The 26,393-nt window shown below is 33.8% G+C and overlaps 1 long non-coding RNA gene across 1 annotated transcript in view; it reads left to right on the top strand.

Annotated features, from left to right (window-relative positions):
• The window catches only part of LOC130455142 (uncharacterized), a 41,558-nt gene extending 29,794 nt beyond the window's left edge, over nt 1–11,764 (top strand). The window contains exon 2 of the long non-coding RNA XR_008913070.1: nt 11,584–11,764. This is a non-coding gene — a long non-coding RNA (uncharacterized LOC130455142). The remainder of the gene's footprint in view (nt 1–11,583) is intronic.
• Nucleotides 11,765–26,393: the final 14,629 nt, after the last annotated feature.

The following is a 26,393-nucleotide window of genomic DNA, read 5'->3' as shown; positions in this document are numbered from 1 at the left end:
GGGGCAATATTTAGTGTGATAGGCTAGACATATTCTCTGCCATCTTTTTGTATTTCTCTAATTTCACTCTTTCCACCTTTTTGTAAATAAAACTATTAAAACTCATTTTGACTTGAGCTATAATATTTTTGAATTGGTGACACAATATCAATCTAGAATGCTCACATATTTAGTCAAACCCTTAATTTAATTCCTTACAGGCTCTAAGTTCACAACATCCAAGTCAACTTTAACTCTCTCATGTTCTCATATTCCATTTATTTCTAAATCTAGTTGATTCTACTTTTGTCAAAAATACCTTTAACACATACTTCTCTACTTTCCATTCCTACTCCACTAAGACTTTAGGTCATTATAAATATACATACTAGGAGAGGATGGGGGGGCCGGGGGGGGAGAAAAGACAAATCTTCACACACTAGACAAATGTAAAGTAAAATATTAATTGTCATCATGAAACAATCCTGTTTTCCAGTTCTATTACAAAATTAGACAGATTGTTCATTGTGTTAGTCCAAGAATCTTGGACAGGAAATAAATGATCAATAAGCTCAAATGAGGATTAGACAGAAAAATGACACCAAGCTGGACTGTTTAAAAAATTTTTTTCAATTTAAAAAACAGTTTTCAAGTAAGCTGTTCTCTGACAAAAATACAATAAACCTTTTTTTAATGTCAATATTGTTATGATGATGCTATTTTATTTTGTATGATGGAACATAACCAATAAATAATGAATATTACAAGTCACACAAAAAAAGAAAATTAATAGATGCATGGAGGATGTGGTAGACAGTGTCTTGCCATAAGAGCAGACCAAACAAACAACATATCATTGAAATGCATGATTGATGGTGATTAATAGTAAATGATATATATGATAAACCCAAAGATCCCAGCTTTGGGGTCAAAAATCCACTATTAAATAAAAACTGCTGGGAAAATTGGAAGACAGTGTGGGAGAGACTAGGAATAGATCAACACCTCACACCCTACACCAAGATAAATTCAAAATGGGTGAATGACTTGAACATAAAGAAGGAAACTCTAAGCAAATTATGTGAACACAGATTAGTATACATGTCAGAACTTTGGGAAGGGAAAGACTTTAAAACCAAGCAAGATATAGAAAGAGTCACAAAATGTAAAATAAATAATTTTGACTACATCAAATTAAAAAGCTTTTGTACAAACAAAACCAATATAACTAAAATTAGAAGGGAAGCAACAAATTGGGAAACAATCTTCATAAAAACCTCTGACAAAAGTTTAATTACTCAAATTTACAAAGAGCTAAATCAATTGTACAAAAAATCAAGCCATTCTCCAATTGATAAATGGGCAAGGAACATGAATAGGCAGTTTTCAGATAAAGAAATCAAAACTATTAATAAGCACATGAAAAAGTGTTCTATATCTCTTCTAATCAGAGAGAAGCAAATCAAAACAACTCTGAGGTTTCACCTCACACCTAACAGATTGGCTAACATGACAGCAGAGGAAAGCAGTAAATGCTGGAGGGATGTGGCAAAGTTGGGACATTAATTCATTGCTGGTGGAATTGTAAATTGATCCAACCATTCTGGAGAATAATTTGGAACTATGCCCAAAGGGTGATAAAAGACTGTCTGCCCTTTGATCCAGCCATAGCACTGCTGGGTTTGTACCCCCAAGAGATAATTAGGAAAAAGACTTGTACAAGAATATTCATAGCTGCACTCTTTGTGGTGGCCAAAAATTGGAAAATGAGGGGATGCCCTTCAATTGGGGAATGGCTGAACAAATTGTGGTATATGTTGGTGATGGAATACTATTATGCTAAAAGGAATAATAAAGTGGAGGAATTCCATGGAGACTGGAACAACCTCCAGGAAGTGATGCAGAGTGAGAGGAGCAGAACCAGGAAAACATTGTACACAGAGACTAATACACTGTGGTACAATCAAAGGTAATGGACTTCTCCATTAGGGTCAATGCAATATCCCTGAACAGCTTGCAGGGATCTAACAAACACTATCCACAAGCAGAGGATAAACTGTGGGAGTAAAAACCTCGAGGAAAAGCAACTGCTTGACTACAGGGACTGAGGGGATATGACTGAGGAGAGACTCTAAATGAACACCCTAATGCAGAGACCAACAACATGGAAATGGGTTTGAATCAAGAACACATGTGATACCCAGTGGAATCATGCGTTGGCTATGGGAGAGGTGGTGGGAGGGGGGCGGGGGAAGGAAAAGAAAATGATCATTGTTTCCAATGAATAATGTTTGTAAATGACCAAATAAAATAATGTTTAAAAAATAGTAAATGATAGTTGGACTGGTCCAGACTCTCATGTCTTTCCTAGGTTATTCCAGTATTCTAATCATTTTCTCTGGCTAGTCTTTCTCCATTTCAAACAAACTTCCATATGGCTGCCAAAGTGATATTTTTCAAGCACAGATCTGACTATATTACTCCTCTGCTCATTGAGTTCCAGTTGCTTCTCTCCTTGTTGTTTCTAGGATCAAAAGCAAATTCCTTGGTTTGACATTTTAAATTCTTCATAATTTAATTCCTTTTCTTTAAACAGCTATTATTTTCAATCTTAGTAAGAATTCTAAGATAGAGGGGGAAAGATAGGCAAATAGGATTAAGTAACTTGCCCAGCATCACACAGTTAGGCAGTGTGTGAGGTAACATCTGAATTCAGATCCTCTTGAATATAGGCCTGACTTTCTATCCACTTTGATACCTAGCTTCCCACCTTTCCATTATTCTTATATAGTCTAGTACCACTGATCTATTTTCACTTTCTCCAATGTGACACTCCATATGTATCTATAACTTTACACTAGCTGTTCTCCATCCCTGGAATTTTCTACTACATTACCTCTAACTCTTAGTTTCTTGATTTCCTTCCAGAATTCATTCAAGTTCTATGTATAAAAGGGCCCTTCTTAATCTCAAGCTACATAGAATGCATCCTATTGTAGTAAACCTCACATCTCCCTTTTTAAAATGGACATAAATCCATTTTTTTAACATCCTAATACATACCTTCACTAAAAAGAAAAAGAAAACCAAGTTTATTGTAACAAATATTCACAGTCAAGTGAAAATAACCCCCTCAATGTCTTTATACATGTATATTACATATATAATCACTACTATTAATAAATATTAATTATGCAAATTGATATTGTCATATATAATTTGGTGTTATGAATCCATTATGTCTCTACCATGGATAGAATGTTTCATCAACAGTTCTCTAGAATCATGGATGATCATAGTTCCAACAGCTTTCAAAGCTATTTGTTTTAACTGTGTTACTATGAATTATTCTTCTAATTCTGTTCATTTTATTGATCAATTTGAATTTATAAAAATTTTATTCATATTTATGAAGTTGATATAGTATAAATTGTTCTTTGGGTTCAGAACACTTCATTCTACATGAGATCATACAAATTGTTCTTTGTCTTTCTAAAATTATCTCATTCCCATCATATTCATATGCCAAAATTTATTCAGCCATTCCTCAATTGCTAGATATTCTCTTAATGTCCAGATTTTGCCACTACAAAAAGAGCTGCTAAAATATTTTTGTACATATATTTTCGACTCAATGGATACAAGTTACCTTTCATATCTATGGATTGGAGAAAAAGCTTATGGCCAAATAAGGGAAAAAAATCACAGAAGACAAAATGAAAAATTTTGATATCACAGAATGAAAAATTTTTGTACAAAAGAAAATCTAATGAGAGATTTAAAAAGAAACAATTTACTGGGGATAGTTCAAGATTGAAGAGATTTGAAGGGTATATGTTGTGGAAAGTTTTAAATGCCAAACAGAATATAATTGATCCTAAACATAAAATAAAAGAATAACTGGCATTTATTGAGCAAAGGAGATAAGATGTTTAGGCACATATTTTAGGAAAATCACTTTGGCAATAATATGATGGACAGATTAGAGTGGAGAGAAGCTTGGGGCATACAGACCAACTAAGAGACTGTCACAATAGTCCAAGAATTTATACTGTCTTGACCTAGCATGAGAGCTAGATGAGTGGAGAGAAGACATATATATGCAAAAGATGTCTTGGAGATAGAAGTGACAAGATTTGGCAACTGATTTGTTTTGTAGATTGAAAGTTATGAATTGAGGAAGATACCAAGGTTGAAAACTTGAGTGACTGGAAGGATACTTTCACCCTCAATAGTAGGAGGGAAGATGCAAAGTGGCTTGAATTTTGAAGAAAAAATAATAAATTACATTTAGTACATATTGCTTACATGACATTCAGTTTGAATGTTGAATAGCAGTTGATGGCCTCACTCAAAAGGGACTATAGGACTTTGTACAACAGGCCCTCTTTATCCATAGTTTTGCTTTATAAGGTTTCAATGATCCCTGGTGAACCTCAAATTCATGGAATGAGATAAGCAGAAACAGAGTTCCATTGGATAAGGGAGGGGACTGGCATGTGATTCAAGGACACATTGAGGCTGAACCCCAGTATGAATAGACAGAAGACAGACACATGGATAGCATAGTAGGTAGCCAGGTAGGTGGAAAGCCCTGGAGGTCTCCCCATGGGGGAAGTTTCTTCTTCTACAAGTCAGTTTTTCTGATTTCACTTGGAGGGGTTTTTAGAGCTATTTTTGGTGGGAGGTAGGAAGCCATAGATCACTGAACCAAGGAGCAGAAGTGGGGAGAGAAAAGACAATATTCTACATAAAATAAATATAGGTGTTAAAAGTTAAAGGGAAACTGTCTTTGTGGGGTTTGGTACTATCCCCAGCTTAAGCCATCAAAACGGTAGATCTTAGAACATATCTCTTGTGGATAATGGGCTTTTCTATATAGATATTTGGGAGGTGTATCTACATAGAGATGACAATTAAACCCATGGAGCTGATGAACTCACCAAAGTAAGCCAGAAGTTAAAAAGATGGCAGATATATTTAAAAGAACAAGGACATATAAAAGTCATTAGCTTTGGCACTTCTGAGAACAATAATAACTTTAGAAAGAACATTTCCATTTGATTTCTGAAGGTTTGGGATCACATTGCAAAAGGTTTCAAAGGAAGGAAAAGGAATAGATGTGAAGGGACTGAGAATAGATAAATTTTGAAAGTTTTTCTAAAAGAGACTTGGGAAAATGGAGTTGGAAGATTGAAGATGGATGCTAAAGGTTTTTTTTTAATTATGGAAGAAATACTAACATATTTATAGGCAGCAGAGAAGATAATTATAGGTATAGAGATACTAAAGATTAAAGAAACAGAAGGGATTGTAATAGGGGCAATTTGTTGGAGTAGACAAGAGAATATAGTATCAAGTGTACAAAGAAGTTACTTCCTCAGACATGGGGATAAAGAGAAAATAAAAAGTGATAATGTCAAAGGATTGTTATATAAGGATGGGAGAAATTAGTTTAATGGTTTCTATTTTCTTGGTAAAGTATAAGGTGAGGTCCTTGGCTAAAAGGGCTGGGGAATAGAGGAGACCTCAATCAGAGTTCTGGATTAGATGCTAGGATAGAGAATCCCTTAGGGAAAGGTAAAAGGATAATCCTGCTGCAGTTAGGACTTAGTTAAAATTACATAACATAAATTGGTAGTTAGCCTGATTAAAATGACTGTGTGTTACTGTCTGGATCCATTTGGAAGCATATAAGCAAGTGTGAAGGAATTAGTAGGAGAAATCTAGGATCAATGCCTGACAAGAAGTGAGTGGCAATAGGAAAGTGTGCAAGGGGTTTGAGAGCAAAGAATAGTATAGAACTGAGCTGGTTAACTAATGGGTTGTGATTGGGAAGGGAGGGGAGCTTAATTAGAATAGAGAAGAGAGCTTGGGAAATAAATTGAGAGATTTAAGGATTGACTGGCAAAGTAAGAATGAGCATAAGTTTAGGAAGAAGGAGGCAGAAGGAGAGGTGGGATAAAAGGAAGTTTTTAGAATGTATATATATAATTTCATATATAAATCATATAATTTCAGAATTATTCATGGAAGTATAATAAGTATTAATAATAGCTAGTATAGAGTGTCCATTATCTGTTGGATACTGTGCTAAGCAGTTTACAGATAACTCAGTTGAAAGTTACTGCAACATTTGGATGTAGATGGTATTATGATCCTATTTTTTATTTGAAGAAACTCAGGCCACCAAAATTAGATTATGTGTCCAAGATTACAGCAGTTGGTTAGTATCAAAGACCAGATTTTAACTCATGTCTTCCTGACTCTAATGTAAATGCTCTATCCACTTTATTACCTATATGTCAAGGAAGTTTGTTCCCTCCCCTTCCTGAGTAGCTTGACCTGTCCATCAACATTCCAGAAATAACACAGTTGTACCAGGTTTTGCGTCCATGAATGTGCTGTCCATCAATAAAAAGTGAGGGGAGGGCTTGACCAGAGCTTCTAGCTTGGAACAGACTTGAAAGCAGATCAGGCAGGTGAAGGGAAAAGAAGAAGGGACTGGCAGGCCAGGCAACACGTGGTCCAATTACTTAGAGTCTACCCTTTCTAATAAACTTTATAAAATACATATCTAGGTAGAAATATTAATTCAATTCTTACACCTAGTTGCTCTAAGTAGAAGACTTGTGAGTGAAGATGGTAAGGTCAAGGATGGTATCATTTCAGTGAGTAGATGACGGAGATGGTAGATCTGGGAAATTTAAATATTTGAAGGAACTTCAACAACCAGATAGACTCATATTTTTTCCCCTTGTGATAAACATCAAAATTGTATTAACACTTGCTTTCTAAGCTTCATATATTTTAATATCTTTAGTCCACACGCTTATTCAAAAGAAATTAATATGAATTTTGTGAATCATTCTAGGCTTCTTTACTAAATACAAATATAAGTCAAGAAAGTTTAAAAAGAATTTGTTTCAGCCAATCTACCACCATCCCTTCCTCACTTCCTGCTGATGACTTTAAGAAGTTGCATCTGTTTTTGAGAGTCATCACCTGGCCATAGGCGATCACAGTTTCTCTGATAACAAGGAAAAATATGACCTTTAGAGCTATTCTCATCAGTAAATAGTTACCACAAGTGGAATTAGGGTAAGCGATAGGTTTTTTTCAATGTTTTACAGGGAATACTTGTATGAAAATTCAAGGACAGTTCCTATTATGTCTCGATTTGGGATACTTTTTTTATTTTAAGAAAGAAAAAGAAAACTCCTTTTTTGGTTGGTTTCTCACTGCCTAGGAAAGGGAAATGCTTTTGAAGTATGAAGAGCTAGGATGCCCAAGTGACTCGTCTGAGCTACTACTCTGGGTTTGACCTGCTGCAGTTGTCATTGGAGGTTGTGTAACTTCAAAAACATAAGTTTAAAAACCCTTAAAGATATATATAACATTTTAACTGGGATAGGACAACTTGAACTTTGCCCTAGGGTGCTGAAAATTAGGAAGCACTGACAGCCCTTAAGCTTATTTAGTCACATAGAAACAATTAACCTTAGCACCCAGTGAACAAAATGAATTTGCAGTTTTGTTAAAATAAGAATCTATGAGATTAAACTCTCCAAATTAAGCTTCCTCTTTACTACTCCCAGCTGAGTAGTTTCCCCAAGTTTCCCATCCTTGTCTTCCTCTGTCCCCAAAAAGTCAGTCTTCAAATGTTGATTCAAAAATCAGTTTCCAGGATGTCGGCTTTGTGGAACTGCCCTCACATGTGAAAAATGTTCATGCAGCCTAGCCTGTGCACAGATAAAGCAAAGTCCTTTGGATATCTTAGTGCAGAAGCTACCCAAGTTGCCTTTTTCTTGAATGATATTCAGGACATACATCTAGACTACTTGGATCCACAGTGTCTAACACAGTACCATGCACTTAGCAGATATTCTGTTTTCCATCATAATTGTTGATTGTCATAACTGTTCATATCATAATTAACTAAATTAACTTAATAAGGGACCATCTTCAAGTTTCTTCAGAAAGTGCAATTTTCCTATTTCATAAACTTTCTCTTCCACACATTTTCAGTGAACATAAAATTTAGCCAGGATGATAAACTGTTCATTGTATTGAACCATACTATATTTTTCTAACCAATACTCAGTCTTACTAAGGCCATAGGTACCATATTTCTAGGGATATTGATTTCTGACATGTGAAGGTTACTATAATAATTGAGTCAATGAATGGGAACCATTGATTAGATACTCAGTAGGCTTAATGCAGAGGAACCTATTTAGCTGAAGGATTAAAGAGTATTAAATGTCTCCATCTTCTTCCATCTCAGATTTCTCTGCTCTGAAATGTCTATTGCATTACTCTAGGATATGTTTGAACAAAAGGAAGTATGTGAAACCCCTCAAGACCAGATGTAGGTGAGACTGGAATCTGCATGTGAATCAGACAACTCCAGGGAACTAGGACCAGAGCTTTCAGAATCCTTGCAAAAAGAGGGGCGAGCATCTTGGGAGCATCAACATAAACTTGCTTCATATTCATTCTAAAAACATTGAATGAGTTTTTATTACTCATATCCTGTCTTAATCAACAAAGACTTATTCTTATAGATGCTAAATACTTCTGGTTCACACTGTATTGAATACATACACAATAATGTAAAGTGAGTGTCAAATATGCATCTCACACCTATAAAACTCCTAAGAGCTGTTCAAATCAGATAAAAAAGTAATTGGAAAATAACAAAATGGATTTAAAAATGATATAACATGGATAATGTTAATCTGTGGTTTTCTAAGTCGACAGACTGCCCAAAAAGACACATTTCTATATGAGTCTGACACTAATGATAAAGAATAGGACTTATCTTTATATATCCCCTGGGAATCATGTCTTTTTTTCTAGAAATCCTCTATAGAAAATTTGTTCAAAGTTCTGGAGGCTTTTTTTCTGGTTCTTTTGGGATTTCTTTGGTTTTTCTTTGGTTGGGATTTCTTCTAGGAGCACAGTACTTGGGTTCACAAGCAGTTAGTCACAGGTTTGGGGTAACATTTGTGCCTCTGGGTAAGAAAAGAGTACTAAAATCCAACTTTGTTAATGATCTTAAGAGGCAGGGTACTTTCTCTGCTCTCTGCTCCTACCCCTTAGGTCACACTGAATTTTGATTCCTCTGCAATTTGTAGCCTTAGAGCATCATGGGAAGAATGTTGATATAAACATTGTGTATGATTTTTAATTTGTTTTGTTTTGTTTTTGTATTCTGGAGAAGCTTGAGATCATTGGAAGTCCTGGCCAATTTCCCAAATTCTCCTCTGTCCAATATCATTATCTTAGAGTGTCTATAAAACAAAAAGAAATGCACCCCATGGCCTACTTCTTTCTGTTTTATCATCTTTGTGTGTTTTAGTGTTTTATTGGCAGCAGGTTTTTGGAGATTAATTTTCTTTAGATATTTCAAGAGTCTTACTTAGGGGACAGTTGGGTATCTCATCGGATTGAGAGCCAGGCCTAGAGATGGGAGATTTTAGGTTCAAATCTGATCTTAGACATTTCCCAGCTGTGTGACCCTGGGCAAGTCACTTCACCCCCATTACCTAGCCCTTGCCACTCTTCTGCCTTGGAACCAATACACAGTATTGACTCCAAGACAGAAGGTAAGGGTTTTTTTAAAAAGAGTCTTACTTAGCTCTATGATTTTGGCAAAAATAAAGTCCCTAAGAGACTGCTTTGTTGCTTTCTATCTTGAGAGGGGATAAGAGGTTATTGAGAATAATTGCCAATGGGATATGTCATAAGGGGGAAGGAAGACACAGTGAGTTTAAACAGTTTTACAGAAACAAAATAGTTGGAGTGAGATGGAGAATTTTGTAGGTATTATCCAAGCATGAGGAATTGGGGTACTAAAGTAGTTTGGCTCCTTTGTCAGTGCCTCTCCTTATCCGGACCCTGAGGATATGTGAAACTTGCTGATTTTTTTAAAAATCTGGGACATCTGAGAAAAAAAGGTGAAAAGCTATAACTATTTCCACAGATAGCAGCCATTAAAAATAAACAAACTTGCCTTCCATCTTAGAATCAATAGTGTGCATTGGTTCCAAGGCAGAAGAGCAATAAGGGCTAGGCAATGGAGGTTACATGACTTGCCCAGCTAGGAAGCATATGAGGCCAGAAGATAACTATTTAAACCAAAATATCTGTCCTTGAATTTTGCTCGTAATTACTGTCATAATGTATCTTAAAGTTGGCTTGCTCCAAAAATAATATTGATCATAATTCATTTTTATCTGTCAGTCACCTTATTTGTGAACAGGAGGTTCCAATATAAAGGAAAAAATATTCATTAGGTATTGGTATACAGAGTGGCAGAAAACAAATGATGTGTCTGGATAACTGGGATGGAAAGGGGAGATTCCTCTGGCACCCCACATGACTACGGCCTCTGAAATGAGAAAAAATAATTTTGATTTATTAATTTTTATAAATGTTCCAAAGCAGGAAAGCCTCTGAGGTATATCTGCCCTCAGGCTAATTCATAGAGCTATCATCTTGCTTGGAAGACAATAAATATATATTTAAGCTTCTACAATGTATCAAGCATTATAGTAAACAAGCACTCAGTTATTGGGTCAAATTGTCTTTCCTATTGCTTTTTCTTAACAGATGCTTAGAAAATAGCCTTCTTTAGAAGTGGATCCAGGACTTTTATTAGGGAGTAACTTGTGTCTAGTAAAAAAGAGAAAAAGAATGTGGACACAACCAAAAAAACTCATATTCCAAAGTTTTCCAGAATGGCTGGACCCCTCATGAGACATTAGTGAGTCTGTCTTCCCACAACCCTCTAAGAATCACTACAATCCTTTTAAAATCAACTCTGCCAATCTTCTGGGGGAGAAGTAGAACCTTAGAATTGTTTTAATTTAATTTCTTGTTATTATAAGAAATCTGACTTTTTTCCCATATGGTTGCTGAAAGCTTCTCTTTCCTCATTTAAAAACTAACTGTTCATGTTCCCTTGACCATTAACTTACCTTTTGAGGAAAGACTCGTCTTGGTCTTATGTATTATGTTTCTGAATCTCGGATAGCAGGCCTTTATAGTCTAAATTTGTTGTGAAGATATTTTCCCCACTTAGCTTCCCTTTTAACTAATTTTGATTTTTAATTGATTATATTTTTGCAAAAGTTGAATTTTACATTATTGAACTTATCCAATTTACCTTTGGATCCTTATTTCAATCAGAATTCTTCCCCTACACATGATTCTGAAAGACAACTCTTTTTCTCAAATTCCTTTATAATAAGATCTTTTATATGTATTTCCTATATTAATGTGGAACCTATGATATATGGTAAGATAATTTGACCTAAGTCTAATTTCTGTGATGTCAGTGCTTCAGTGCTTTCCAAAATGTTTTTTCCCTTTTTTGAATATTGAGTAGTCGCACTGGATCTATCAAAATTTTATGCCACTACATTGATTCCTTGCACATATCATTTACCTATATTTCATGGATTCTTTGTTAAACATTTACTTTCTTACTTGTGCTAAATATTTTTCATGATTACGGCTTTATCCTAGTAGACTTATTTTTCATTTCTGCATATTTTATATATCTAATGAATGTAATTTCTTTTACTATTTTTTTAGGAAACAAGAGTATTTACCAACAATTCAACAGATATCACCAAATTCATACTACACAATGTAAATCGAGGATATACAAATTCAAATTTTCAAGAAAGCTTCAAACTAACCAGACCTGTTTCAACAGGCCTGGGACAATGTTCACAGGATGAGCATGTAATAAGAATATTGTTTATTTTCTGAATTCCCCTGTTTGTTTAATTTTGTTTTTAATGCCATGCAAAACACACTTTTGTACTGGTCATTGTTGTAAGAACAAACTGATATATAACCAAAAACCCAATGTAAAACCATAAATATACTGATGTGACAGGTGACTCCCACAGGTCTTTCTTTGGGGTAAATAGAATTCCCCATCAGAAGTTTTTCAGTACTGTCCCAGATCACTTTATTGCTGAGAGTAGCCAACTTTTTACAGATAATGATTGTACTATATTGCTGTGAACATATACAGTGTTCTCCCAAGTCTGCTTATTTTGCTCTGCATCAGTTCCTGCAAATCTTTCCAGCCTTTTCTGAAATAATCTTGTTTATAATTTCTTATAGTACAATAGTATTCCACAATTTGTCTATCCACTTCCAACTTAATTGACATCCCCTCAATTTCCAATTATTTGCCACTACAAAAAGAGTTGGCATAAATAATTTTGTAGAAGTAGTTCCTTTCCCCTTTATTATGATCTTTTTGGGATACAGAGCCAGTCATTGTATTACCAAATCAAAGGGTATGCATAGTTTTATAGTCCTTTGGATATAGTTCTAAATTGCCCTCCAGAATGTTTAGGACAGTTCACAACACTATATCTTCTTGATAAATTTTAAAAATAAAAGAAAGGCTAATGACTTTGTGTCAAATTTAAGTTCTGTCTCTTCTCATAATTGTGGATGGAATAGTTAGTATCAGTCCTTTTCTATATTTTTCCACAACCCTGTATGGTACACTGGAACTAGAAGTGGTTGCAAACTATACTCCCTGCCTCAATCCTTGCTTTATGTTTTTCTCTGTCTTCATTTTCTGCCATCACCTATATATGCAAATGTGTTTTGGATATAATTTCCTGATACTTAGATCCACCAAAGGAGATATAATATTTATTTCAGGAATTGTATCCTGGAGGGTTCCAAAGTAAAAAAAAAAAAAATATATATATATATATATATATTCTCTTTCCCTCTATCTCCTTGCTCAGGAAATTTTACTGTACATCAGAGAATTCATTCTGGAGAGTAGTTCTATAAATGTGATGAATGTGGTACAGGCCTTTAGCCAAAGCTCCAATCTTGTTCTATATCACCAAAGTCACAGTAGAGTCATTAGTATGATAATATATTCAGCTGGACCTTAGACCTTAAGAGATATCAGAAAATTTGTCCTATAAATGAAATCATATAAATGAAATGAAATTCTCAGGTTCATCATTTCTTACTGTCCATTAAAGGGAAATAACTTTTATAACTTTGTATGACCCCAACAAAATCCAAAGCATACAGCTGACTTCAATGCCCCACCCAGATCAATTTTAGACCCTCAGCAGAATAATATCAGGGTTCTGGTCAAATCCTTGTGTAGTCCTAGAATGGATGAAAGGGTTTGCTGATGTGTGTATGTGAATATGTGTGTGTGTATATGCTTATTTGAGTCCATATTATATTTGTATTTTTTCAGTCATCTCTGTGGAAGTGTTCCTTAGGAGATTTGGTAAAAATCTTTATCTTGCACTTTATCCCAGAAGTCCTCTGCATCATCAGTTAATCAATCAATGAACAATTATTAAGTACCAACTGTGTGCCAGGCATTGTGAATACACATAAGAAGAAAAACAAAGGCAGTATCTTCTGTCCAGATAGCTTAACAGTCTAATAGAGAAAGACACCATAGAATGAAAACTAAAAAGGAGTGAGAGGAGAAGAGAAGATGCCTGATCCAAGGTCATGATGGAGTAGTTCAGAGAAATCCCAAAGCAGTGTAACTGTTGGGAAATGGGGAGAAGACTGCACTGAGTCCCCTTCATAAATGGAATTGTTGGAGTCCATAGCCATTCACTTTCCAATCAGAGGAGTAAAGGATATTGATGAGGTATGATTACCAAGGCAAAGATGATTCAGTTTTGGAGGATGATGAGATTTCTCAATGACAAATTCTCAATACTAAGCATATAGTGGTATCATAAATACTTCATAAAGATAAAGCAGTATAAGATAATATTTTAAAAGTCCCTCTTCTGGAGAAGCATAAAAATGAGAGGATAAATTTGTGAAATGAGCAAAAGAAGCTCTAATCCCAGTTCTGCAACTGAGTGTCTTTTGGGTACCAACTTAACTTCTCTAGGTCTTAGTTTCCTCATCTGTTAAATGAGGTGTTTGGACTACATAGATTCCATTTCCCTTTTAGTCATAAAATTATTATCTTGTGATTTCTTATAATATCCTTAGAAAGGTAGGATATATTAAAATATAGTATCTAGTTCTCTGTTATAGCATATTGGGTATACAAAATAATTATATGACATTGTCCCTGACCTCAAGAAGCTATTCTTCTTTCCTATACTCTTCTAATCAAATCAAATAATGAGAAGACATTTATTAGTTACCTACTACGTGTCAGGGACTGGAATAATGGTTGGGCATATAAGGACAAGCATAAAGAGTGTCTACCTTTCATCATTTATTATTTCAATCATTCTTTTATTTTAAATTTTATTAATTTCCCCTTTAATTTTTAAGATTCCAATTTAGTTTTTATCTAGGGATTTTTAATTTGTTCACTTTCTAATTTTTTAAGTTACAAGTCCTATTCAATGATCTCCCTCTCTGTTTTGTTGATATAGGCACTCAGGGATATAAATTTCCCCTGAATATTGCTTTGGCTGTATCCCAAAGATTTTGATATGTTGTCTCCTCATTGTCATTCTCTTCATTGAAATCAGTAATTGTTTCTTTGATTTGTTCTTTGACCCACCAGTCTTGAATAATTAGATTATTTATTTTCCAATTAATTTAAAATTTTCTTCTCCATGCCTACCTGGCTTGAAGGAAATCAAGTTAAAGTACACTTTACTTTAGATGAAAAGAGGGGTAATTGTTAGTGATAGGGGATAATATTGGACCCATAATTTTATTGATATAGGAAATTCCAGATGAAGAAACACCCTCTTCTAATAAAAATTAGCACCTTCTGCTCTACTTGAGTTTCCTAGAGCACTGAGGACTTGCCCTGAGTCAAATGGATTGTGTTTGCTTGAACTAATGCTGCCTTTCATTTAAAATATTAATGATGATGATAACTAGCACTTATGTAGTTCTTTAAGATTTGTAATTATCTTTGCAATTATCATCTCATTTTATCCTTACAACAACCCTGGGAATAGGTATTATTACCCTCATTTTATAATTGTATCAACTGAGACCGAGAAGAATTAAATGTCTTCTCCATAGCTATTTGTATTGAGATTTGAACTCATATCTTCTTGGCTCCCAATACTCTATCTACTGCATCACCTCTTGAGAATTGTTTTCTTGCTACTTTAAGGTTCATTTCTGTTATTAGAATCTCTCTGCAGTATTTTATCTGCTTAAGCTGTGCATACCAGATAATGTTAGGCACTTACTAGCTATATGACCTTGGGTAAGCTACTTAACATCTATTTCCCTCACTTTCATCAACTGTAAAATGGGGTTACAGTAGCACTTACTTCTCAGGATTGTTGTGAAGATGAAATGACAATAATAAACATTTAAATCAGCATTTGGTAAATAATAGGTTATATACACAAACAAACATACTAACTATTGTTGTCATTGTTACCTTCATTACAATCATCATGGAAATGTTTCTTCTTTTGTAGAAGTGACAAAAAGTTCGTCCTTACATATAAGGGTAAGAGAAAAAAATACAGAATTCTATGTGGACAAGAGAAAAGAATCTGGGAAATCAGTTATCCAATTGTTTAGCTTAATTGGCACACACTTGTTTTAGGTAAACATGACTCTTCTCCCACTTTCTTTTGTAATTGAAACAATATGTTGATTTAAAAGCAATTTCCACTTGTAGAAGAGTTCCATCTTAATGGGTCTTAGAGGTACATTAGAAGTTCATTTTCCTCTTTTTCTCTGCACACTGGCATTAGCAGGCAGATGTATTAAGAACATTACTGCCTCTATCACAAGAATGCCTATTATGTTACAGTAAATGCATGGAGTCTTAAATCTTAAAAGTATCCCTGAGCATTTCAGCAGCAAGCAGGAAACAGTCATATCAGGTTTTGCAAGATGACTCTTCTACATGATATGTGAAAAGCTTAAACCATTTAGAGACTTCTCTGAAGGTTATTACCCAAAGACTCAGAGTTAAAGCATCCTTTAATCTCAGTATCCTGGAGAAAGAATAATGAACACAGCGCTTCTCTCCCAAGCTTGTTATGAAAAGTTTGTTGAGGAGGCTGAAAGTGGGGAAGAATGGGAATTGCTTTCTCTCTGGTTTTATCTTTACCTCTTGTTTTATAAAGCAAAGTCACTGATCAACACACCTCTTTCTTTTTTGTTTTATCTTTAAATAAATATAAAAGCAAATTGCTAAGCCTTCTACAACCTTTTTCACATCAGTGACTCTAATGTCCACTATTTAAATTTAATTCAATTGATTTAAAGGCAGCAAGCATTTAATAACTAATTACTCTGTGCCAGACATGGCACTAGCCAATGTGGATAAAAAGACAAATCAATCAATCAATAAAATTGTCTTTTCTACACAAGAACCCTTGTTTACCTAAATATGACTTATTCTCCTGGTGAAGAATATAGCTTTTATAGAGACAAATAAATGAAATAATATTGAAAGACTTATTAAGAACTTGTTGTATTACAAACATTGTACTAATCACTGTGGAAAAAAATGATATAGTTCTTGCCCTCCAGGAGCTTACATTCTAATTGGAGGAGGTAATACAAGTAATATGTGTTAAAGATAAATAAATCTGATACATGTACAAAGAAATCCAAAGCAATTTAAGAAGGAGAAAGTACTAACCCCTAGAAGGATCAGGAAAGACCTCATGAAGCTACTGATTCTATGAGGTAACGGAAGGAATACCTTCCAGACAGAGGTGACTACCTCAGAAAGGCAAAAATAATGGAATGTCAACTATGGAAGATAACTAGCAGAGCAGTTTGAATCAAATACTATAGGAAAATGAGAATTGAAAATAAGATATTATGATAGAGGCAACAGGAAGCTTCTGAAGATTTTGAGCAAGGTCCTAATTGGACATATGAAATTTAGAAAAATTATTTTCAGGAATGTCAGGGAGGAGCTGATGAGACTAGAAGTAGGGAGAATGAGATTGTACTATAATATCCCACAAAAGAAATAAAAAAGAACTAAATTTGGATGAGAAGAAAAGAAATGTTGTGGCATGTGTGTGTTTCAAAATGAACAAAATTCAATAAATCAGTGGAGGTTGGATGTAAGATGGATAGGCGAATTAAAAGATTTAACCACAAAAATATTTCCTTTTCCCATGAACTGTGAATTTTTAAAAAGAAGCCAATGAAACATGAAAACAACTTTTGTTTTTCATGGATCAGCTCTCGATTTCTGTTGGCATATTGACCCAACAAGCACCTACACCATGAATAGCTCTAGGGACATGACCTGTAGTTTATTTTTGTCCAAAGTTCCTGTTAAAATAATGGGTGGTGCTCTTCATATGGCATTAAGTTAGGTTGAACTGCAACTCCTAGTCATCTGTCTTGAAATTGCATGACATTTTTCTCAGGATGAAACAGAAATAGGAAAATGAAAGAGTATATGAATCATATAAGATTTTCACAGTTACAGCAACACTAATTTACATTGTTATGAAGGCACAACATGACTAAACAGTACTTTTCCATAATGTTGCTATAAGGGAGAGGATGAAGTGTTGCTCTCCATTTTAATTTCAATTAAATTTTGTTTTATTTTTCAAGAAATGAGCATTTATTTTTCTCCTTCCCCCTTAAAACTCATATAAAAAAAAACAAAAGCTGTGTAACAAATATGCATAGTTAAGTCAAAAAATTTCTATATTGACTATGTCCAAAAATGTGTAGCTTATATGACAGATTTAGTTTTGAATCACCTCTGTTAAGAAGTGATATATTTATATCAATGTTCATATCTAAATATACATACACCTATTTTATGTGTATTGTGAGTATATGAGCATACATACATATGTGATATGCAAACACATTCATGTCATTCTGAATATACACAGATATGCTTATGTATAATATCTATATTTAATATTATATATACATGTGTATGTGTATATATCACTATCCTTTTGTCTTTTCCTCTTTCTTTGGGGTTATAGTTGTTCATTCTTCATATTTGAAGATGACTAATGACATGACTTGACTTTTGTGTGAATTAGATTTAAGTTAGGCAGAACCACACTAGGTCATCAACCTCACTCTCTTCCAGAGTCATCAAAGTCCAATGGCAAGACAACAATCTGAACAACTGTCAATGGCCCAGGATACAGTGGATGACCTTGGCATTAGACCAAGCTCTAATGGCTCCATTGTGCCTGCTTCATGGCCATTGGAACAAATTGTTCTCGTCCACATATTCTGTGATGTGGGTGATCTTCACGTGCATAAACATCCCCATAACTCACTGACAGATTTGGGGCTTCTCAGTTATTCTCAATCTAGTTTAGCCTATCTATCAAGACAGGTTTACCAGGGTCTAGCTTCTTGGAGCCATAGGTGAGAGTCAAGTGAAAAGTTGACATCAAAGGTGAATGAGCAGTCTTGAAAAGTTCTTGGCAAGAACTCAAACCAGAGGTACCAGTCCTTCCTTTACACCTCATTCATCCCCTCATAGTGTTATCACTGGGCCACCGGATATGAAGGGGTAAGGTGGAACATAACTCCACATTGCTTTTGAGAATGGTTGGAAAAGGAAATTTCATTCAAAATAACTTTAGACCATATAAAATACAGAAAAATGTGGAAAGACTTATGTGAACTGATGCAAAGTAAAGTGAACAGAAACCAGCATAACAATGTATATACTAATAGAAATAGAATATGATGATCTACTGTTAAGGACTAAGCAATTATCAGGTAAGGAAGTTTTCAAGATATACATGAGGGATTCGTGATGAAAATGCTATCTACAGTCAAAGTAGAAACTGCTAGACTCTGAGACAGAAGAAAGCATGCCATCTTCCATTTTATTTCCTTCATGAGATTTTTATTGTATGTGTGATATGTGTCTTCTATCATTAATTGAGTGATATGGAAATGTGTGTTGCATAAAATTGATGTATATATCAGACTATACGTACTGCCTTGGAGGTGGAGAGAAAAGAAGAAAATCAGATCTTAAAATGTCAGGAAATAATTTCCCAAAATTCTTCCTACATGTAACTGAAAAATTAACAAATGTATTTTAAGGACAATGGCAGACCCAATTTACAGGTCCACCAATAGTTTATATGATATATATATATATATAATTGTTGATATCTTGGATTTCTTCTCTATATAACTATCTCTTCATATAATCAGTATTTATCAATTGGAGAAGGCCTATATTTTGAATTGATTTCTCATATATTTTTGAAACTACTTTAACAATGAAACTTGTGACAGACATTCTACCTGAGTTATCTCCTTCTCTTTTAATATGAGTTTCATTAGGTTGAATTGTATGATTAAAAATGTAAATATATAATAAAAATTTTCCACTTTATCTTTTTGTACTCTTCCTGGATGTATGTCTTTTTACTATTGTTTATGAGGTGTCCTGATATTTAAAGTATATATAACAGTTGCAACTTTTCTTAGTATATAGTGTGAGGTATTGGTCTAAATATAATTTCTTCTGAACTGCTTTACAATTTTCACAGAAGTTTTGTGGGCCCCTCATATGATTTCTTATTGAGTGGCTATGATCTTTGTGGTATAAGGCTGTAGTCTATTTTACTATTTTTATTTTAAATCCTTATATCAATGTTCATTAGAGTTAGTGGTCAAAATTTTTCTTTCTGTATTTTAACTCTTCCTTCTTAGGTAGCTGGAACGTATTTGTAACGTAAATAATATGTGGCATTATTTCCTATTTTTGAAATACTTTCTATAATATTGAAATTAATGTTTTTTAAAGGTGTTTTAAAATCTGCTTGTGAATGAGGTGAGTCACAATATTTTTTTTAATTCCCTTTGGGAGTTCTATTCTGTTTTCTGGGAGAAAGATATTTAATTTTCTATTTTTTATTTATCTTGGCATTTTTTATTTTTGTAAATATTTATCCAATTTAATTTAAGTTTTTGGTTTTAGTGGAATGGAGGTAGGCAAAATATTTTTGAAATAATATCTTTTGTTTGAAATTCATTTGTGGTGAATTCTACTTTTTTCTCTTTATATTATGGTAATAATTTCCAGCTTTATTTATTTATTTATTTAGATAATTTTTTCTTCTATTTTTTAAAAAAAATCTTCTTTAATCTTCAATATTTTTCTTATTTTTTAAAAATTTGTTGTTTATTTTTTTAGTTGCAGACCTAATTTGTTGACCTTTTATTGTCTTTTTATTGATCATAGTCCTTTCTAATGTAAATTTTGCCCTAAAGACTACTTTGTCTGAATCTTAAAACTGTAATAAATGAAAGTAAAATCATTAAATGTAACATTGATTTTTTTAAAAGAGTGTGATCACTGTTTGTAAAATTAACTCTCAAGTCAGGAATCTGTTAGTAGCTCTAAAAGGGATATTAAAAAAAGAAAATGTAGGAAAGGACAGAAAATATCACCTATCTAAAAAAATACCCTGAGCTGAATCAGAAAGCCCCTAAAGTTTGTAAAAAAAAAAAAAACATCCACCAATGCACCAACCCAGAGAGAAATAGAGACCTCCCCTCAAGCACCACACCTTTTTACTACTGTCCCCCCTTGGTTATGGAAAGTACTAATGTAAAATAGGATATAGGATAGGAAAAACTTAGAGAATGGTTTCTATCTACATAAAACTTATAGTATGTTATTTCATTGTTGTAATTATGTTACTGAAACTATAATTTCTATGATTTTTCATTGACAATTTCTTAGGACTAAATTATTTTGTTTCTATTTAATAATTGTCTTTCTTACTCAGAAGGGGGTGTATGGGCCAGAATGTAAGGGGTTGGAAGCAAGGTTGAATATAGTTTTATTGATTTGCTGTTAAAGGATGTGTTTAATATTTCTGGTTTTCTGCATCTGTTAGGTTTCATAGATTAATTTGTGGTCAATTTCTTGCGAAGTTGTTAGTACAGTTAAGAAATATGAATATTCCTTTCCATATCCATTCAAAAACCACCAGAGGTTTATCATATATAACTTTTCTCAAATTACATTTTTGTCCTAAATTACTTTCTCATTTGTTTTTGGCTTCATTTTTCTATTTCTGAAAGGCAGCTCCCTATTCTAGTTTTAGTGTCTATTTCTTCCTATACTTTATTGATATTTTCCTTATGGTATTTAGATGTTATGCCACTTAGTACATATAAGTTAACGTTAGAAAGAATTTATTGTCTATGGTAGCAAAAAGTAAAATGATTTGATCTACATTTGATCTTTGTTTTTTTGTTTGTTTATTCTTTTAATCAGCTCAATATTTTTCCCTCCTATGGCTTTGGTTGAGATTATAATTGCTCTATCTTTGTTTTTTTTTTAATTTTTGTTTGTCTAACATAAAATAAGATTTTCCTCTATGTACTTGTTTTTACTTTCCTTATACTTTCCTTACTTTTACTTTACTTATACTTTTCATGTCTCTTTCAAATATGTTTCTTATAAATGGCATATTGTTCTAATCCATTCTCTAATTTATCCAGTCCTCTTCCCTTTTATGATAAGTTTACTCATTTATATTCACAGTTTATTTGTTCCTTTCCATCCTATTCTCTTATGTTTCTCAACCTTTTTTGATATGAAAAAAGGCATAAGATATGAATGTGTTATCAGCAATGCTTCATGCTTATTCTAATCATTTTTATCACCCTGACCATTTTTTCTTCTGATTGTAGAAACTTTATCATTATGAAATCCCTTCTAAATGTCCTCTCAAATTCACCCTTTCTGATTTTCATAACTCCTGTGTTTTTACTTTAAAGTTTCTACTTTATTTTGATCTTTTTTTTTTTCAGAAATGCTTGGAAAGTCTATTCTTCATTACATGTTAATTATTTTCTTCTATAGAATTTTTATTTAATTTTCTGAGTAATTTATAACCAATGAAATAAGTATATTTATTCATATACATGTGTCTGTGTGTGTGTGTGTATAATCCAAAAGGCAAATCTACATAAGCATATAAAGGATGTGGAAAACTTGGAATAAATCCAAATTGCCTTTTGGATTTTATTCCAAGTGCTCCACATCCTTTTAATGATATCTGTTAAAACTTATGTGAACTTGGCTTTGATTCTTCAGGTCTTAGATGGGTCCTTTATGTTGTTGTTTTGGATGCTTACTTAATTTTATTTGACCTAGAAGATCTTGATTCTGGCTCTGATATACCTGGGAGGTTTCATTTTGGAAATTCTTCCAAATTTTATCAGATTTCTCTTTTTTTCTTTGCTTTTCTAATTGTGTCTCTGAAATTTTCATTCATGGGAATTGGAGCCAAGATGGAGGAATAACTAGGGCAGTAGCTTGCCATTTTACCATGAAAATCAAACAGGAGTGAAAGAACCAATAGAGACAGAGGGAAAAACCATTAAAAAGGAAAAAAAAAAACAAAAGATAGCCAGAGATCATCTGGGGAACTGAGGTGAGAGGGGAGCAGAGCTAGCAGTAGGCATAGCAGGGAGTGAAGAGCAAGCCAAGAGTAAAACAGACCCCACACTGCCCCACATATCTGCCCTCACAGGTTTCAAATTTAAGCCCAAGCTAAGTCAGACCCTGAGATCCTGGTGGGCAATTAGTGATCCAAGACAACTAACAACCCTTGAAATTGAAAATCTGTGGAGAAGTCTGGAGTCCCAGACAAAGACAATTGGGACTAAACCATTGGGGACCAGGTCAAAACCAGGATTCTTTTTCCCCAAAATTAAGGGTGGAGTTCCAGGTCAGAGCAATCAAGGGTGTGCCTGATTGAATCAAGAACACCTTGAGACCAAAAACCCTGAGTCTAAGCCTGGGCCTAGAATCTGATCAGCACCTGACCTGATCAAGTTCAGACTGAGATCAAAAGCTTACACCCAAGCCTGAGGAAAGTCTTTTAAGTTATCAGCATCTCAAGGGTCAATTGAATCAGCAGGAGGAGGGGACTCTCACATCTCTCAGCCCTCAGACCATCTTTTAAACAAGTAACAACCAAGAAAATAAGCCAAAAATAACATCAAGGAAAGACCAAAGTTTAAGAGGGTACCCCAACTCTCCATAAAACAGAACTTACATATAATTAGATAGGAAAAATGAGCAAACAAACAAAAAAGCACCTAAATCTCAAGACTTTTATGGAGACAAAGAGCAAGGTGTAGACACAGAAGGGGACAGCAAAAGCAAAGTAAACACACCCAAAGTCCAAAAGAAAAATATAGATTGGACACAGATTCTGGAAGAGCTCAAAAAAGACTTCAAAAATTTATTAGAAATATAAGAAAAATGAGGAAGAGAAATAAAAGTGATGCAAGAAGAAATGGGCCAATTGTAAAAGGAAAACAGAGGGATGCCAGGTCTTAAAAATCAGAATTGACCATCTAGAAACTAATGATCTTTTAAGAAATCAAGAAACAATAAAGCAGAATCAAAGGAATGAAAGAAAAAAGAAACAAACAGAGGAAAACATCAAATATCTCATTGAAAAAAAAACTACTGACCTAGAAAATAGGTCTAGGAGAGACAATCTGAGAATTATTAGATTACCTGAAAGCCATGATGAATAAATAACCTTGTGTATCATATTACAAGAAATTACCAAAGAAAACTGCACAGAGATCCTTGAAGAAGAAAAAAATAAAATAAAATAGAAATGGAAAGAATTCACAGCTTGCCTCCAGAAAGAAATCCTTAATTGACAACTTCCAGGAATGTAACAGCCAAATTCAAGAGCCACCAAGTCAAGGAAAAACTACTTCAAGCATCCAGAAAGAAACCATTCAAATACCATGGAGCTACAATCAGGATCATCTAGGACCTAGCAATTTCTACATTTAAAGGATCAGAAGGCCTGGAATATGATATTTAGAAAGGCAAAATATGTGGGTTTACAGAAAAACTGAGTATAATCTTTCATGAGAAAAAAATGGTCATTTTCCATGGGTTCTGGGTCCTGCCCTGTCCACAGCTTCAGGGGTCCTCGACTAACTGTGGTGGCAAAGGAGTAAAATATAAGCCTGGGGCCAGGTGTCACAAGGAACTGCTCCATTAGATTGACTAGTCTCAGAAAAAGAAATTGAACAAGTCATCAAGGAACTTTCTTTTTTTTTAAGTCTTGGGAAATTTTATTTAATTAATAAATTTAGAATATATTTCCATGATTACAAGTTCATGTTCTTTCCCTGCCAATCCCTAATTCCCCTTCCCATAGCCATTGTGTAATTCCTCTGGGTTTTACATATGTCATTGATCAAGATCTATTTCAATATTATTGATATTTGTACTAGGGTGATCATTTAGAGTCTATATCCCCAATCATATCCCCATTGACCCTTGTGACCAAAGAGTTGTTTTTTTTCTTTTGTGTTTCTATTCCTACAGTTCTTCCTCTGAATGTAGATAGCATTCTTTCTCATAAGTCCCTCAGAATTTTCTTTGATCATTACATTTCTGCTAGTAGAGAAGTCCATTACATTTGATTGTACCACAGTTTATCAGTCTCTGTACATTGTTCTCCTTGTTCTGCTTCTTTCACTCTGCATCAATTCCTGAAGGTCATTCCAGTTCACATGGAATTCTTCCAGTCCATTATTCCTTTGAGCACAATAGTATTCCATCACCAACAGATACCACAATTTGTTCAGCCATTCCCCAATTGAAGGTCATCCCCTCATTTCCCAAAATTTTGCCACCACAAAGAGCACAGTTATGAATATGTTCATACAAGTCTTTTTCCTTATGATCTCTTTAGGGTACAAACCTAGAAGTTCTATGGCTGGATGAAAGGGCAGGCAATCTTTTACTGACCTTTGGGCATAGTTCAAAGTTGCCCTCCAGAATGGCTGGAACAATTCACAACTCCACGAGCAATGCATTAATTTCCCAATTTTGCCACTTCACTTCCAAAAATTGTTATCTTCTTTTGCTGTCATGTTAGGCAATCTTCTAGGTATGAGGTGATACCTCAAAGTTGTTTTGATTTGCATTTCTCTGATTATAAGAGATTTAGAACACATTTTCATGTCCTTATTGATAGTTTTGATTTCTTAATCTGAAAATTGTCTATTCAAGTCCCTTGCTCATCTATCAGTTGGGGGATGGCTTGATTTTTTTTTTACAATTGATTTACCTCCTTATAAATTTGAGTAATTAGAACTTTATCAGAGTTTTTTGTTATGAAGATTTTATTCTCAATTTTACTTCCCTTCTAATTTTAGTTGCATTGGTTTTGTTTATACAAAAACTTTTTTTATTTAATGCAATCAAAATTATCTATTTTACGTTTTGTAATTTTTTCTAACTCTTGCTGGTCTTCAAATCTTTCCTTTCCCAAAGATCTGACAAGTATACTATTCTGTGTTTACCTAATTACTTATAGTTTCCTTCTTTATATTCAAGTCATTCACCCATTCTGAGTTTATCTTGGTAGGGTGTGAGATGTTGATCTAAACCTAATTTTCCCCATATTGTTTTCTAATTTTCCCAGCAGTTTTTGTCAAATAGTGTATTTTTGTCCCCAAAGCTTGGGTTTTTGGGTTTGTCAAACACTAATTTGCTGAGGTCACTTACCCCACATCTATACCATTGATCCTCCCTTCTGTCTCTTAGCCAGTACCATATTGTTTTGATGACCATGGCTTTATTATATAGTTTAAGATCTGGTACTGCTAGGCCATCTTCTTTCACTTTTTTTTCATCATTTCCTTTGAAATTCTTGACCTTTTGTTATTTCAAATTAACTTTGTTATGTTTCTTTTTTCTAATTTAGTAAAAAAGTTTCTTGGTAGTTTGATGGGTATAGCACTAAATAAGTAAATTAGTTGGGGCAGAATTGTCATTTTTATTATGTTAGCTCATCCTACCCATGAGCAATTAATGCTTTCCCAATTATTCAGATCTAGTTTTAATGGTGTGCAAAGTGTTTTGTGTTAGTGTTCAAATAGTTCTTGTTCAAATATATCTTGGCAGATATATTCCTAAGTATTCTATATTGTCCAGGGTGATATTAAATGAAATTTCTCCTTCTAACTCTTGATGCTGAGATGTGTTGAAAATATATAGAAATGCTAATGACTTATGTGGGTTTATTTTATAACCTGCAACTTTGCTAATGTTTTGATTATTTTCACTAGCTTTTTGTTGGATTCTCTAGGATTCTTTAAGTAGATCATCATATCATCTACAAAGAGTGATAGCTTGGTCTTTTAATTACCTATTTTAATCCCTTCAATTTCTTTTTTCTTATCTAATTGCTACTACTAGTGTTTCTAGTACCATGTTAAATAATAGAGGTGATAAAGGGCATCCATGTTTCACTCCTGATCTTATTGGGAATGCTTCCCCATTACAGATGATACTTTCTGATTGTTTTAGGCATATGCTGCTATTATTCTTAGAAAAGGTCTTTATATTCCAATACTTTCTAGTGTTTTCAAAAGGAATGAATGTTGTATTTTGT

Source organism: Monodelphis domestica, chromosome 6 (assembly GCF_027887165.1).
Source record: "Monodelphis domestica isolate mMonDom1 chromosome 6, mMonDom1.pri, whole genome shotgun sequence".
NCBI classification, from domain to species: domain Eukaryota; kingdom Metazoa; phylum Chordata; class Mammalia; order Didelphimorphia; family Didelphidae; genus Monodelphis; species Monodelphis domestica.
The sequence above is the reverse complement of the archived record's forward strand: the minus strand, read 5'-3'. Positions and strand labels throughout refer to the sequence as shown.